This window comes from Passer domesticus, chromosome 4, assembly GCF_036417665.1.
Source record: "Passer domesticus isolate bPasDom1 chromosome 4, bPasDom1.hap1, whole genome shotgun sequence".
In the NCBI taxonomy this organism is placed as follows: domain Eukaryota; kingdom Metazoa; phylum Chordata; class Aves; order Passeriformes; family Passeridae; genus Passer; species Passer domesticus.
The window spans coordinates 62,262,463-62,276,874 of record NC_087477.1 but is presented as its reverse complement, the minus strand read 5'-3'; the positions used below and the strand labels follow the sequence as shown (position 1 = coordinate 62,276,874).

General features: G+C 38.2%; 1 long non-coding RNA gene across 1 annotated transcript in view; it reads right to left on the bottom strand.

Annotated features, from left to right (window-relative positions):
* Positions 1 to 2,234: 2,234 nt before the first annotated feature.
* The window catches only part of LOC135299411 (uncharacterized), a 30,725-nt gene continuing 18,547 nt past the window's right edge, over positions 2,235 to 14,412 (bottom strand). The window contains exons 3-7 of the long non-coding RNA XR_010361392.1: positions 11,211 to 11,294; positions 8,909 to 9,173; positions 7,853 to 7,903; positions 3,287 to 3,502; positions 2,235 to 2,530 (exon numbers count right to left, since the gene is read on the bottom strand). This is a non-coding gene — a long non-coding RNA (uncharacterized LOC135299411). The remainder of the gene's footprint in view (positions 2,531 to 3,286; positions 3,503 to 7,852; positions 7,904 to 8,908; positions 9,174 to 11,210; positions 11,295 to 14,412) is intronic.

Here is a 14,412-nt window from a genome sequence, read left to right as displayed (position 1 = left end):
ATTTTGGTATGAATGCAGAAAAGCAAAAATCCCTGACAAAAGGCATTATGCAAAACCTTGGATTTCCATATTCAGTGTATAACCAGTGGTGCTCAGTAGGTATTTCTGAAAGTTTTCACAAGGAGACATAGGCAGGAGACACTTCCTGCCCTCCTTCCCTTTTAGTCTTTAACAGCATTTACCCATCCATCATTTTCTTGTTTCTTTGAGAATAATAAGTAGTTATTTTCACCTCATCAAAAAGATTGATCTTCAGCCTGATCATCTAAAGCATGAAAGACCTTTTCCTAAATAATACAAGCACAAGATTCAGGCTGAAATCTGACAGTATGACTGAATTCACAAGTGCAGAATATCAGATAAGACCAACAGGCAGAATGCTTCTCCTGAAATCAGACTGGAGAGCTTCCAGATAGAAAGTTTAGATGTCAAATGGAAATGGTTTTGTCTAAGCAAAACCAAACCCATGCAAAGGCTAGGATACACAGGAAGAAAAATTATTTCAGAACAAGCTTTGAGCATGCTTAACCACATTACTGGAGACTCCACTATTATCAAAAAGCAGAAAAGGTATTATCTAAAAATTTTCATTTAAACACATTTGAATTTTGACTGTCCCTGTTAGATTCTGAGTTTCAGACTGCAGAATAGAATTTCATTCATTCATTTTTCTGAGGAAGTGATCTCTTCCCTTTGATTATTTGAGACACTATGTAGTTTAGTCTTTCTTAACCTAATATTTCTTCTGGTTCTTAAGCTATGGAAGATGAAAATGTGTGCTATTTATTAACACAAGTGCGATTTTCATATAAATCTGATATATCTCAGACACTTAATAATTGTGGTTTTTGACACAGCAGACTGCTGGAGTTAAACGTTCCTATTTAACTGAGTGTTCCTCAATGTTATATGAATGTTATTTTTTGTTTGTTTTCCTCTCCCTTGCGACAATCACTTTGTATAATAAGATGTGGCACTACTGCAAGTTCAAACCCTAGCTTATGGATGGCATGAAAGTAACTGTCACTTGTAATCATTATCAGTAAGGGTTGGTTTGGGGGGTTTTTGTCTTATATGCAGTGATAGCATTTTGTTTGCCTGCTTCTATTATTGAGAGCAGGTAACTTAAGGTTGTGATAGTGCAATTCATGATGATGCCTGGAGACATTTCCAGAATTCCATTCAAGGAAAACTCAATGATTATTTATTTGTCACTAATTCATTCATGTATTGCGGCAAAGAGCATTGCTTAAGGATAAAGAGAATAATTTCCCTTTTTTATTTTTAAAGGGTTGTAAAAATTCTCTTGCATCAAACACTGTCCTCATAACCATCTCACTTAAACTTCATATTGCTAACTAAATAATAACTTGAGATCATTAGACTATTTAGGGCATAATAAGAAGAGGAAATATACAGCTTTCAGCTCATTATGAAATTTCTCATTATCCTGGCTTTGTTTAGGACAATTGCTTGAATATGCATTTAGGACAGGCAGAAAGCCAACTATTTGTCCCTTAAACTGAATAGGGACTTTGGCAAACTCCACCCTTCTCAGCAAATGAGTTTTCAGAAATAGCCATTCTCCTTTGAGCAGACTAACTGGTACAGTGCCAAATTTGATACATCCTGGAAGAGGATGAGAGGCAAGGGCAGGGGAAGGCAGAAAGCGCAGAGAGGAGAAAACCAGAAAGAAATATAGATAAATTAAAGCAAGCATTAAAAATCTTCAGAGAAATTCAGAAATAAAATGCCAGGAAAAAGGAGGCAGAAAAATAGAACATAATGTAGCACAAAAAAATGTTCAGTTCATATGTTGTCTGTCAGAATGCTTGCACCACAGTGCCTGACTCCTTCCACTCTGAGACTGGGGTTGCAGTTTCCTATACCACTAGCAACACTTTACAGAGTGAACATTCCAGTTCGAACTCTTCTTTTTGAGTCCTTCATTGGGCCTCTTTCTTATATCCTTTTGACTATCATAAAAACAGTTGAAATACAATATAGCATTACAATCCTTCTTACATTCGAAAATATTAAAACTAGGCTCTTATAAAATAAGCTTCTATCTTCTTGACTATGATGATTTCAGCCTTCTACAAAGGGGAAAAAAAAGTCAGACATTTTTCAAGTAGGAAAAGAAGAAATATTTGTGCTTTTATCCCTCCTTTAAGACATCAGCAACTTACAGGCAATCTATAAGAAGATTTGCACTCGCATGTGCCCAGGACACATTTTTTTAAATTAAGAGAGATCCAATTTTATTCCTACAGTGTATGTTCCAGCTGCTCTGCAGATATCTAGTATACGACCATTCCATCTTAAGGTTTCCAGCCCAGGCTTGTGGGGACCTGAGATGTCTTTGTCAACAGCCAGCCTTGGCTCTGTGGGGGCCCTCGCTGATGTTTTCTTTCCACTGATGTCAAGTGCTGAACTCCACCACTGGCTATCAGGAAAAGGATAGACCTTCTGTAGGTCCTTTCATGATGCACACACAGTCCCCTTCAGGCTGCACACAAGAGGAGTCTGTCTATAAAAGGTGAGATGGTAGAAGGATTAAGAGTTGTAGACATTAAAGAGAAAGGGTTACAAAAAGAACAGGTAGTGAACTTGGAAAGGAAAAGAGAAAAAAATTAGTGCAGAACAAAAGAGTGGAAGGAAGATGAGACTGATGAGTGCACAGCAGTAAACCATCTCCAGCTGCACACTCAGTATCCAATGCTAACAGAGTTTGCACTCAAAATTCCTAAGTCTAGTCATGAACTTATAGTAAATAACTGGCCCATTTTGGTTTCCTTCTCTAAACAAAAGTAACATCTATGGGCGATGGACCTAACTATCTGAACATCATATAATTCCATGGAAATATGTCTCCTTCTAACTCTCCATACTCTTTTCTATGACCTTATACATTATTTTTAAAGCAGACTAGAGAAGAAATCCTAAACTTAGGCCTAGCACTAAAAATAGGGCATCATTTTACACTGGAATGGGTTGCCCAGATAAGTTTTTGATACCCCAACCTTGGAACTGTTTAAGCCCAGGCTGGATGGAGTTCTGAGCAACCTGGTCTAGTGGGAGGTGTTCCTGCACTTGACAGGAGGGTTGAAACAAAATGAGCTTTAAGGTCCCTTCCAAACCAAACCATTCTATGATTCTAAGATTTAGCAGCTTTTTCAAAGACATTATAATGAATCGTACTTCGCCCATCTTTTTAATTAGACCAAAAAAGTTCAGTAAATTTTGTCCTGTTATATTCCAAAGTTTGTCTATTCAGTTTTTTTACCTTAACAATTTGCATATGTCTTTTCTTAGACTATGAAGGTGAATCAAATTATTTGGCTACAGAGTCCTGTTCAACTTTCTGTGTACTGTGCACAGACACAATGTCACTGGCTCACAGTCAGACAGTCTGAAAATTGTATTAAATACACAGCTTTCCAAAATCTGTGTTCATCCAAATTCAATTTCTGAAATCTAATATAGTCTTGTCTCTCCGTTTCTAAAAAAAAAAAAAAAAAAACAAAAACACTAATTAAATGTTACATAGAAACAGTAGAATATTGTAGAATGAACTCATCACAGTATTCAGGCTAAGATACAAATTCAAAAGATTCCTCTACAATGCAGATTAAATCTTCACCTCATCTTTAAACTGCACTTAGAGATCATATTACAATAAATATAATATATTAACTGGTTTTTGTTTTCTCTGAGGGCATAGAGGAAGTGGAGCTGTACTTGATGCTCAGTCTTGTATATTTTTAACTGTAAAGTGGATGAATATTCCTGCTCTGTTTCATGCCTCTCCCCCCTTTCTTTCTTCACTAGCAAAACAGACCTTAAAAATGCAAAATATTTGGTGTAGAAGGATGCATGAAAAAACTACATACTAATTCACATTATTGGAGCAGTGAAGCAGGGTTATCAATCTCAAGAGGAAAATGGTAGCAGAAATTAAGTAGAGTGATGTTTATCACTGATGGTGTGTGGCAGGGTTACCAAAAGGAACACTCCAGAGCGCTGCAGCAGGATCACACCCAGCCCTGGGAGATGTGTGTTGCAGAACAGGGAACGAAGCTGCACATTTCACAAGTGAGGGAGAGGATGGAGGGTGGAGCCAATAACCATGTCCTTTCCCTGACACAGATCTATACTTAGATTTCAGCATTTTCCCTCTATCACAAAACACATAAAAATCTGCAGAGAAGTATCCTGGGGATGACAGACCATCAAAAGCCTTATGGATGGCACTCCAAATTAATGAAAGGTAGAGAATAATCCCTGTGGGTGATTGAAACAAAACAGATAATTGCTAATTATCTGTTAGAGGTTACTCTGAAAGAAGGCCAAAGCGATCAGTCAGTAAAGTTTGACAGACCAATGTGGATTTTACTGGCTAACATCTCTCAATCACAATCTAACAGTTTCTAGGCAGAAAAATCTTGTCACATGAAACAACCATTCCCTAGCATCTACTCAGCCAGTAAAGATAAGTAGAGATTTGTCTATGAAAGACAATTCCACGTGCCATGCAGAGTTGGTATAGTTCATTGGTTTGTATTGGTTCATTGGTTGGTATAGTTCATTGGTTCATTCTGTATCTGTTTAAGCTGGTGATCTCTGCTGCTTCTTTATACAATATCCTCTATTTTGTCCCATTACTGCAAAAACATTCTTTCAAAATGCTTTAAACAATAATTTAACGAGAACAAGATATATTTATTGTCCTACCAGCATGCCTACAGTGTGTCTCCTAAAGCTATTTGTGGTTGAATATCATGTCACCATTTTGCCTGAATTAGTGGCAATAACATGCCATTATTATTAATAACATGCTAATCTACAGTTCTTCCTAGCCAGAAAAAAAACACTGAAATTGCATGTCATATATATATACTCTCTAATATAAAAAGCAGAAAGTCAAACATCAAAACAGCTAAAGACATAAAGAACAGACTAAAATTTAACTGACAATTCAAATATTACTGGATATGCTGCAAAATAAAATTAAAAGAAAAAATAACGTAATGGCAGAAAATGAAGTCATTGTCATAATAAAATTTGCACATATATAAAATTCACATTCAAACTGAGCATGAGAATTTTAAACTCCTTGTAGAATCTTGCATGGATTTGATTTTCAATGTCCTGCACTTCCTGGACCTGGTTTGTCCCAGTTAGCAGCTGTGGTCGGGGGCAAATCAGGATGACAAAGCTGTTTTGCTTTCAGCTAGTAACAAGGTTTGCTAAACATGCCTGGACAATTCTTATCTAAAGCATGCAATTCCTCAGAGTCCAGGGAAAAGTGCAGAACTTGACAGTGATGGCTCAGAGGAAAAGGGATAGTAGCAGCGCTGATTCAGGAATTACTGAGGGCCCTGATAGTGCCCGAAGAACTGCTTCATCTTCAGAAATCAACAATGTATCAGCACCGAGGCCTTCAGCAAACAATCAAACCATTTATGAGACTAACTACTCTCCAAAGTGTTGTGGGGAGTCTGAATTCAGCAGTCAATGATATTTTGTACCTTACAGAAAGTCACATACAAAAGCAGTGAGAGGGCTTAAACATCATATTTCATTAGGTTCAGCATTTGATTTTTGTTATTTCCGCTGCTTGGTCCTTTCTGTTAGCAGTTCTTTCTCAAGAAAAAGTAAAGAAATTTCTTCATCTACTGCAGAGATCTGGCTATTAGTAGTACTCCAGAGCAGGAGAGGTAATTCAGACCTGATGCTGCTCCATAGCAGAGTAATAAAGAAGCATCCAATCAATGGCTTTGTCTTTTATATAAAATAAATTTGGCTGTGCTCTTTGCATACACTCACAGGTCTCCATCATATCCCAAATACCATCAAAATGTTTCTTATTTCCAGCCCATAAATAGAATAGCTAATGCAGTTTAGATTTATATTCTGTAGTTCCCTAGTAAAGGCTTGTCTTGTTTATAACAACACAGCTTATAAAGCACTGTAGCCTAAAAACTAAACCAGGCTGCCATAACATGCTGGGGATAGTCTACAAAACATCACTCTGCTGAAGACAATCCACCTCCCAGTGCTCTTCTCAACACACACCACACACAAATGGAGTCACTACTGGAGTACAGCCAGAACACCCCAGGAAACCACATAATCTACTAAAGCACATACATATAAGCAGCATCCACAGTTTAAAAATCCAGTGTAAGAGCTAATTATGAATTTCAGGGATGCTAACTACATCTCCAGTGTCCTAACTGAGAGAAGTTACTTTATATTAGATATCACACATTGAGTATTTGGAATAATTTCTCTTCCATTCTCTACTTAGAACTGTTACAGATCTGCACCATGAGCACCCATGACCAGCTCAGAGTTTGTTCTGTCCATGGTTTCAGAGTACTGAGATGTAGTATGGTGCTTTGCTATCTGAGCTTTTATATGGTAAATAGAAATCAGATATCAAAGCTGATGAGACTGAATTATCATTAAAGTTGTGCATAAATAGTCTTAAAATACATATTTTAAAAAGGAACAAGAACATTTTTCTTTAAATAGTCACAAGAATAAAAACCTTCAGGCAACAGATTGGATATTTTTGTTGAGGCTTCAAGAAAGAGACAGAAAACAAAAAAATTCCTTCAGAACCCATCACTCAAAAACCTATAAACAAAATTGTTGACAGATATAAAAGGTCAAAACACATTTTCTGAGAACAGAAAAAATTATACAACTGACCGAGACAAAAGATTAAATTGCAAAGAAACCCTAGTGCAAGCAGAGTTCAATCCACCCTTTCAGAGCATATCGGCACATCTCTGCTCTCATATTTGAAAGACAAAAACCCAGCATATCTTAAATAAATTGCATTTAGCTTAAGAGAGAAAAAGAAATTTAATAACAGCTCCAAAAAATCAGAGTTACTTCTGCAAAAATTTTCATGAGCAAGTAGGCTGAGATAGGCAAGAAGCTGGAAGGGGACACAGACGGGACAGCTGACCTGATTTGGCCAAAGGGATATTCTGTACCATGAAACATCATTCACAGTAATAAAAATCATGTAGAGGAAGAAAGGAGGACTGCTTCCATGTTGGTCATTGCTCAGAGACTGGCAGGGCATTGCTCCATTTATGGGAGGTGCTGAGTGGCCACCTTTGCATTGCTTGAGGTTTTTCCACCTTTTCCTTCACTTGTTTTAACTGTCTTTATCTCAACCCATAAGTTTTCTCACTTTTGCCATTCCTATTCTGCCCACTGTCCTCCTGGAAAGATGGGGTAGGGAGGAACAAATGGCACTGTGGGCACCTAACTGCTGGTTGGGGTCAACACGCAACATAGGAGAACATAAATACACCTGGTCTCCCAACATATTTTGGTAATGCTCATTGAAATTATTTTTTTACCATGTGGTCATTCAGGAAATACAAACATCTCAAATATATTTTACCACTTTTCTATATTTTCTTCTTTTATTTGGTGAGGGGGTGGGTGGATGCTGTGTTTTAAGCATTGTTGTACAATTCTGTAAGGTCATTATTAAGTATATACACATGATACATTTAAGATTTTAAAAAAATTCAATACTTTATCATGAAAGACGTTTTCACTGAACTAGCTATACTTCTTTTCAACCATTGTGGGTCATTTTGCTGTTGCATTTTCCAAGGCAAGGTCTCAGAGGTTTCTGATTTTCCTTTTCACTGGGTCCAGTAATATTCTGCATCACACCCCAGCCACTAGAGTTTCCAAACTAAAGGCTTGCAGACAGCTAATAAGTCAATTTATTTTTTATCTTACATGCTGAAATTTACCTAAGCAGATATAGGAATGTGAAATGGTTTATTTTTGAAACAGCAATGCTCACATTCACCTGGTCAGACTGTCAGTTGTCTGTTCATGTGAATGGACAGGTAGGAATGACCTGTGGACAAGATTAAAATTAAGACTTAAATTTAAAAAAAAAAAAAAAGAAAAAAAAACACTTTTATTCGCTCATCTTTATAATTAAAGTGCCAAAATCCACAACTTTTTTTTGTAACTAGCACAACACAGCCTATACTTATGTATGCTTGCAGCATTCTTAAATAAGAATCAAGCTTAATTTCCTTATGAAGAATAAACAACTTTAGTTTCCATACTTTTTTTTTTAAATTGAAATGAAACAAATATATTATATTGGATGTGAGCTTGAAAAGAACTGAGTGTCATTAAGAAACAGATGACTACTTACTTAGCCTTAAAATTTTTTTCTGTAGTGAAGAGAAGGCTGATGACTTCATCAGCAACCTGGAACATTCTGCTGCAATGTCAGAGCTTGGGTGGGAAATAGCCAAAAGTGCAAGCTCTGGCCATCAGCATTTTCATAGGAAAAGGGGAAACAGAAAAGCTTCCAGGAAAAAAAATAGCATTCGGTTTCAGCTTGAACTACACTACAAGAACTGACTCAAACACTCATTAAATTGAAAGCATTAATTCTGCAGAGTTCAGCTCAAGATACCAATCATTTCATTGACAGGCTTTGTCATTCTCACAGAAAGTGAAGAAGTCCTCAGATGTTAACTGTATTCATAGGTTAAAAGACAGTAATTTAAAAGGTAAGCTTTTGCACCTTATCAGTACTCCACAACAGACACTTGACTGATCAGGAATGGATTTTAACCCCAGAATTAATAAGGCTCTGAAACTCTTCAGTGAATAATTTAGGATTTTCAACAGCTATTCATTAAATAGTTGCATTTTTCATAGTTAGATGTAGTATATAATGGGATTAGGGACTCAGGGACAGAGCTGGAAAAACATTCCAGAGCCAAATTCTCTCTTGAAACCAGAACTCAGTTTTGCACAATCTCAGATACTTCCTAGCCCTGAAACATTTCATTCCCATAGGCATTTCATATTTCAGTATGAAATTCCTGTCAGTTCTTACTGTTTTGCTGGTGGGAAAGTCCAGAATCTCCACTCTCTTGCAAGCACCAAGCAGTTTGGTGCTCAACTCTGTCAGGACCCAGGAGCACAGTGAGGGTATCACCTGGAGAGCTTTTATTTCCTCATGCAGCTGGTGGTGAATTGGTCTGCTAGTGGCAGGTGGAGAGGGATCGCCTCTGCATCACTTGTTGGGTTGTTTCCTTCTTGTATTAAAGGAAATTAATATCCTGCCTTCATCTGGATTCATGAGTATTTCTTGCTTTTGCCTTCCAGGGAAGGGGGAATATGGAAGGGGAACAGAAAGCAGGTGGCTGGGTGGGAACTTAACTGCTAGTTGGGTTCAACTCACCATAGCAGGAAATATGTAACATTTAACATTTCAAAGTCAAGAAAGCAAAATACAGAGGACTTCATTCTGACTTCAGAACTTCTGCTTGGTATGTAACAGAGTAAATTTCTTCAGTGCTTCCCCCAGTGAAATAATTATAGCAGATTGGCATTTAAAAAAATAATTTCACCAACACTGAAAATAGTTTCCATTTACCTCACATCGCAGTTATTCTAACTGTCCTTGACTGCAGTATAGGAAGCACACAAATAAGATGACAAGTATACCAGGGTCTGGAAAAGATTCCTGACCTTAAACCAAAAAGCAAGTCCTCAACCTTCTGCCAAGCCTGTTACCATGTGATTTTTGGCAACTGAATGGTACTCCAGAGCAAGACCACAATTGTCACACAGGAAAGCCTGTAATGTAGTTTCCACCTCAGGCTGAGGACTAAAGACATCATTCACAGTCAGCAGCTGCATGTTCTGAGAGGTCCAGTTGGAGAAGGAGAGTCTTTAGTCCTGCTGGTCAGAGTGTGTTCAGCACAAAACACAGCAGCTACAGTGATTATTACAGGAACTTGAGCTCAGTCTTTAGATATCCAAAGCCTTTCTTCTAGCCCTTCAGACTAGCACCCTAACTACCCTGAGGTCCTTGATAAAGACAAAATCCTCATCTTCTGCACCACCCTGGAGCACAGGCACCTCCTTTGCTTGGGCATTGACTGTGCTCTGTTCTGCTCTGTTTGGTGTCATCACAAGAGGACCCTGATGCTCAGGAAGTGCATGCAGCACTTCTTCCTGCTGCAAAATACTTCACTGATGCATGATGGTTTTAAAAACCATTCTGGTCTGTCACTAAAGACTAAATTGTATTTAATGCGCAGTCTGAGGAATTCTGCATATTGGGGGGTTTTTCTCTCCCACATTTTTAATACTTGTAACAAATGCCACTAACGGGATTAGTTCATTTGGAAGGTCTTCTTGTTTTAGCTAGGACCCAAAAATCCACCATAACGAGTATTCAAAATCACCATACAGTTACTAAAAATTAAGTATATGAGAGCAATATTGCATTGGACATATCTTGGTGTTATCCACAATAGATTATTCCAGCACTTGCAGGGTATGAAAAGGCATACACTTCAATCACTGCAATCTCTTGAGTATTCTCTGTTTCAACACCCATGTTCTATAATGGCAAACAACAATATTTGACTCTAAATTGCATGTTTCTGAATCCTGTAGCATATTTTTCCACTGACAATGGCAAGGCCCCAGCTGCAATTTGATAACTGTGTCACAATTCAAATAATGCTTCATCTTTAGATTGTAAAGCCCATTTAGCTTAATGGTTTAATTATAGTAGGATCACATTGTCACAAATAACAAATATTTTTATCAGGAATCTTTAAATACATTCTAGAAAGTCCAACTAACTATGGATTAAAGCTGACCTTTGAAGTTACCATTTGCAAGATTTACATTTCTGAAATAAAAATCTTCATGACAGAGTGACACATGCAGAAAAAATACAGTGGAAAAAATGCTAGGAATTGCAGGTATGCTCCTATGACTTTACCATTTCTAAACTGATGCTGTCTAAAAAGACCTAAATCTTATTCCAAAATAGTATTGTGCCTAATGTTATATAGCTAACTTTCAGTTCCTGAAAGAGTTTCTAGCTAGGCACACAATAGCATGTGTTATTTTCCTCTTCTTAGTTAATCTCATCATTTTTCTTCTATTCTCATAAATAAAATTATAGGATAACAGCAAGACAATTTAAGCTACTAGGATTTATTCTACTGTAATGAACTGAAAGCATGGACTAAAGATATGGAAGCTGTCTCTTTGTAATTTTATATACTGAAAAAATATTAGAGATATCTAGAACTGTAAGTTATTTTGTGTACTAAAATAACCTCAGAGGCAGAATGAAAATTCTGTGTTATATTGGTTACTGTAAGGTGTACCTCTGTACTCTGTGTACTTCCAAGGTGTTACTGCATGTTGGTTTATTGTAGTCAATAATGCTTGAATATCTCCAGCAAAGCCTCCTGGTGATTCCCAGCATCAGTACCCATAGATAAAAGAAGAATCAAAAGAGAAGTTTTCAGAAATTTGTATGAGAAATCATTAGTATGCATCATGTGGTTTTCAGCTAAAGAAATTCCTGAATTTGCCTAATTCCCAAAATTCTGAGTTATCTACTCTAACTGCTGCTGAAGCATATAAATACTCTCTGCAAATACAATATTCTGAACACATTTATAAAAAACAGGCCAAATATATGTGATTCATGATGTTTACATTTTAGTTATTCTCTTGAAGACTGAAGTACAGCGGGGACACTTACAGCATTTCTGACACTGATAGACAACAAGAAGCAGGTAAGACTCAACAAAGTCACATGGCAAACAAAGCACCTGATTAAGAATTATTTCTGCCATTCTTAAGAGCCAGGTATAAATCAGGAGAGCCATTTTCTAAATATTTATATCAAATATAAATATAAGCACAGAACAAATAGTAAACAAGAATACAACCATCTTCCTTCCAGCTAAGTTTTCAGACATTCATTTAAATGTGTAGCCTCTGTAGCCAGAGGCCTAAAATCTCTAAATTACCTAAACCCAGACCCTCCTGAAACAGAGGATCTACTATTACCATTTAATATAAAATTTGTAAAAGTCTGCACTGTAGAAGTTGCCTCTTAAGCATGCAACTAGGCTCCAGGTAACGTTCTTTTTCCATGGCATTCTTTTTGTCTCTTTGGTCATTACTACAAAAAGGAAGGATAATCTCCCTCAACCTGCTGGCAACGTTCTTCCTAATAGAGTCCAGGAGGTTGTTGACTGCTTTTACCACAGGAGCACGTTGCTAATTCAGGTTGTTTATTGACCAGGATTCTCAGGTCTTTTTCTGCAAAGGTCCTTTCCATCCATCTGGTCCCCAGCATGTATTGCAGTCTGAGGTTATCCCTCCCCTGGTGCAGGACTTGGTATCTCCTTTTGTGGAATGCCAGGACACTCCTGTTAGTCCATTTTTCCAACCTATTGCAATCTATCTGAACGACTGTACATCCCTCTATCTGGTCTATTAAACACCCTTCCCAGTTTTGCATCACTTCCAAACTTTTTAAGGGTGCACTCTCACTCACCATCCCGAAAATTAACAAAGGCATTAAAGGGTACAGGAACCAGTATCATCCTTGGGTACCACAAGTACTGATGAATGAAACCCAGTCTTCAACTGGGTTTCATTGCTACTGGTTACAACCCCCTAAACCCTGAAGTTTAACCACTTTTCGATCTCCTTGAATGTCTGTATATCTAGTTCATAGTTCTTCAGCTTGTCTGTGAGGATGGTAATATATTAGAGAGCCTTGCTAAGGTCAAAAAACAATACTACACTCCATCCACCAGTGCAGTCATCTCCTCATAGAAAGATGACATTTGCTATCTTCCTGCAGTCCAAAACCTCTCCCAGTTACTGCAACCTTTCACACCTAACCAAGCACAGCCTCTCAGTGACATTGGTCAGCTCTCTGTGTACTGCTGAGTCCCTCAGGCTTAAATACATTCCATGTGTTTAGATATTCTCTAAACTGGTCCCCTTCCACTGAGGGTAAGTCTATCTTGCTCCAGACTTCCACACCAATCTCAGGGATGTGGGATTCCCAAAGGCAAGGAAGATGTTGATTATCCCAGGTCTGTCCATATCCTTTGTCACTGTGCCCTCAGATACATTCAGCAGCAGGCCCACACGTTCCCTCACGTTCATTATGCTGCTAATAAACTGGCAGAAGCCATTCTTATTGCCCTTCTTGTTGCCACTTCCCTTCCAGGGAAGGGCACATTCAATTTCACATGGCTTTGGCTTTCCTAACCCTGTCACCAAGCATGTTTGGGCCAGATCTTCCTGTTCCTCCCAGGCCATATATCCCTGCTTCCACCCCTTGTATGCTTCCTTCATTTTGAAGGCCTCCTTATAAACATATGTATGATGGATTAAAAAAAATTACTGCATTTACAATTATGTGTGTATGTGTGGTTTCAGAGCCACAAAAATATTCCCAGCATTAATCAACCCAGAAGAGATAACCCATGTATTAAATGCATCCTTTTAATGCTCCTGTAGCAGGATTCAACCACTAACAACAAATTAATCATGTTCTGAGGTGAAGCAATTATGCAGTTCCCCATGTAATCAATAATCAGTGCAATCATTTACAACCCTAACTTCTGAGGTAGTCCTGATTTCCCTAGAAAAAACTGCACTGCTAAAACTAGCATGACTCATATGCCAGGGCAATCACTTGCATCCTCAGAATTGCTGGTTGTCTCACTGAGATTATATGACTACATAAATGTTTGAGTAGCTCATTATCATGAGACTTCTGATTTTTGAATGGTCTTGGGAATCCAAAGAAATCCCCATCAACTGGGGGCTGCTTTTCCTAATTTACAAGGTCAAGAAGAATATTTCTGGGAACAGGCCTGTCAGTCTCACTTCTGGGCCTGGAAAAGTTACAGAGAAGATTATTCTAGGAGTTATTGGAAAACACCTGAAGGGCAACGCAGTCATTGGTCACAGTCAGCACAACTTCACAGGACCAAAGTCCAGCATAATGGCCAGTATTCTTCAATGTCTTCATAAATTTGTTGTAAGATTAACCAAAAAGTACACTAAACAAGTTTGCCTATGACAGATATTTTGGAGGAGCTGCTGACTCCCTTAAAAGCAGAGAGGTCCTGCAAAAAGATCCTGCCAAATCAGAGGGTTGGGCAATCACCAACTATATGAAGTTTAACAAGGGCATTTGCTGGATTCTGCACTTGGAATAAAGCAATCATGTTGTACATGTTGACTAGCAAGTGGGAGGCTGGATAACAGCCCTGCAGCAAGAAACCAGGAGATTCTGGTCCATGACAAGTTGAATGTGACTCAGCAGTGCCCTGTCAGCCAAGAGGGCCACCCCTGTCCAGGGGGGCACCAGGCACAACATCACCGGCCGGGCAAGGGAGGGAATTGTCCCACCCTGCTCTGCACTGGGGCGGCCTCACCTTAAATATTGTGTGCATTTTTGGTATCAGAGCGTAACAACTCCGCTTGATTTGTTGAACATGGAGAAGGGGAAGAGGAAACTTCATTGCAGTCTACAGCTTTCTCTCA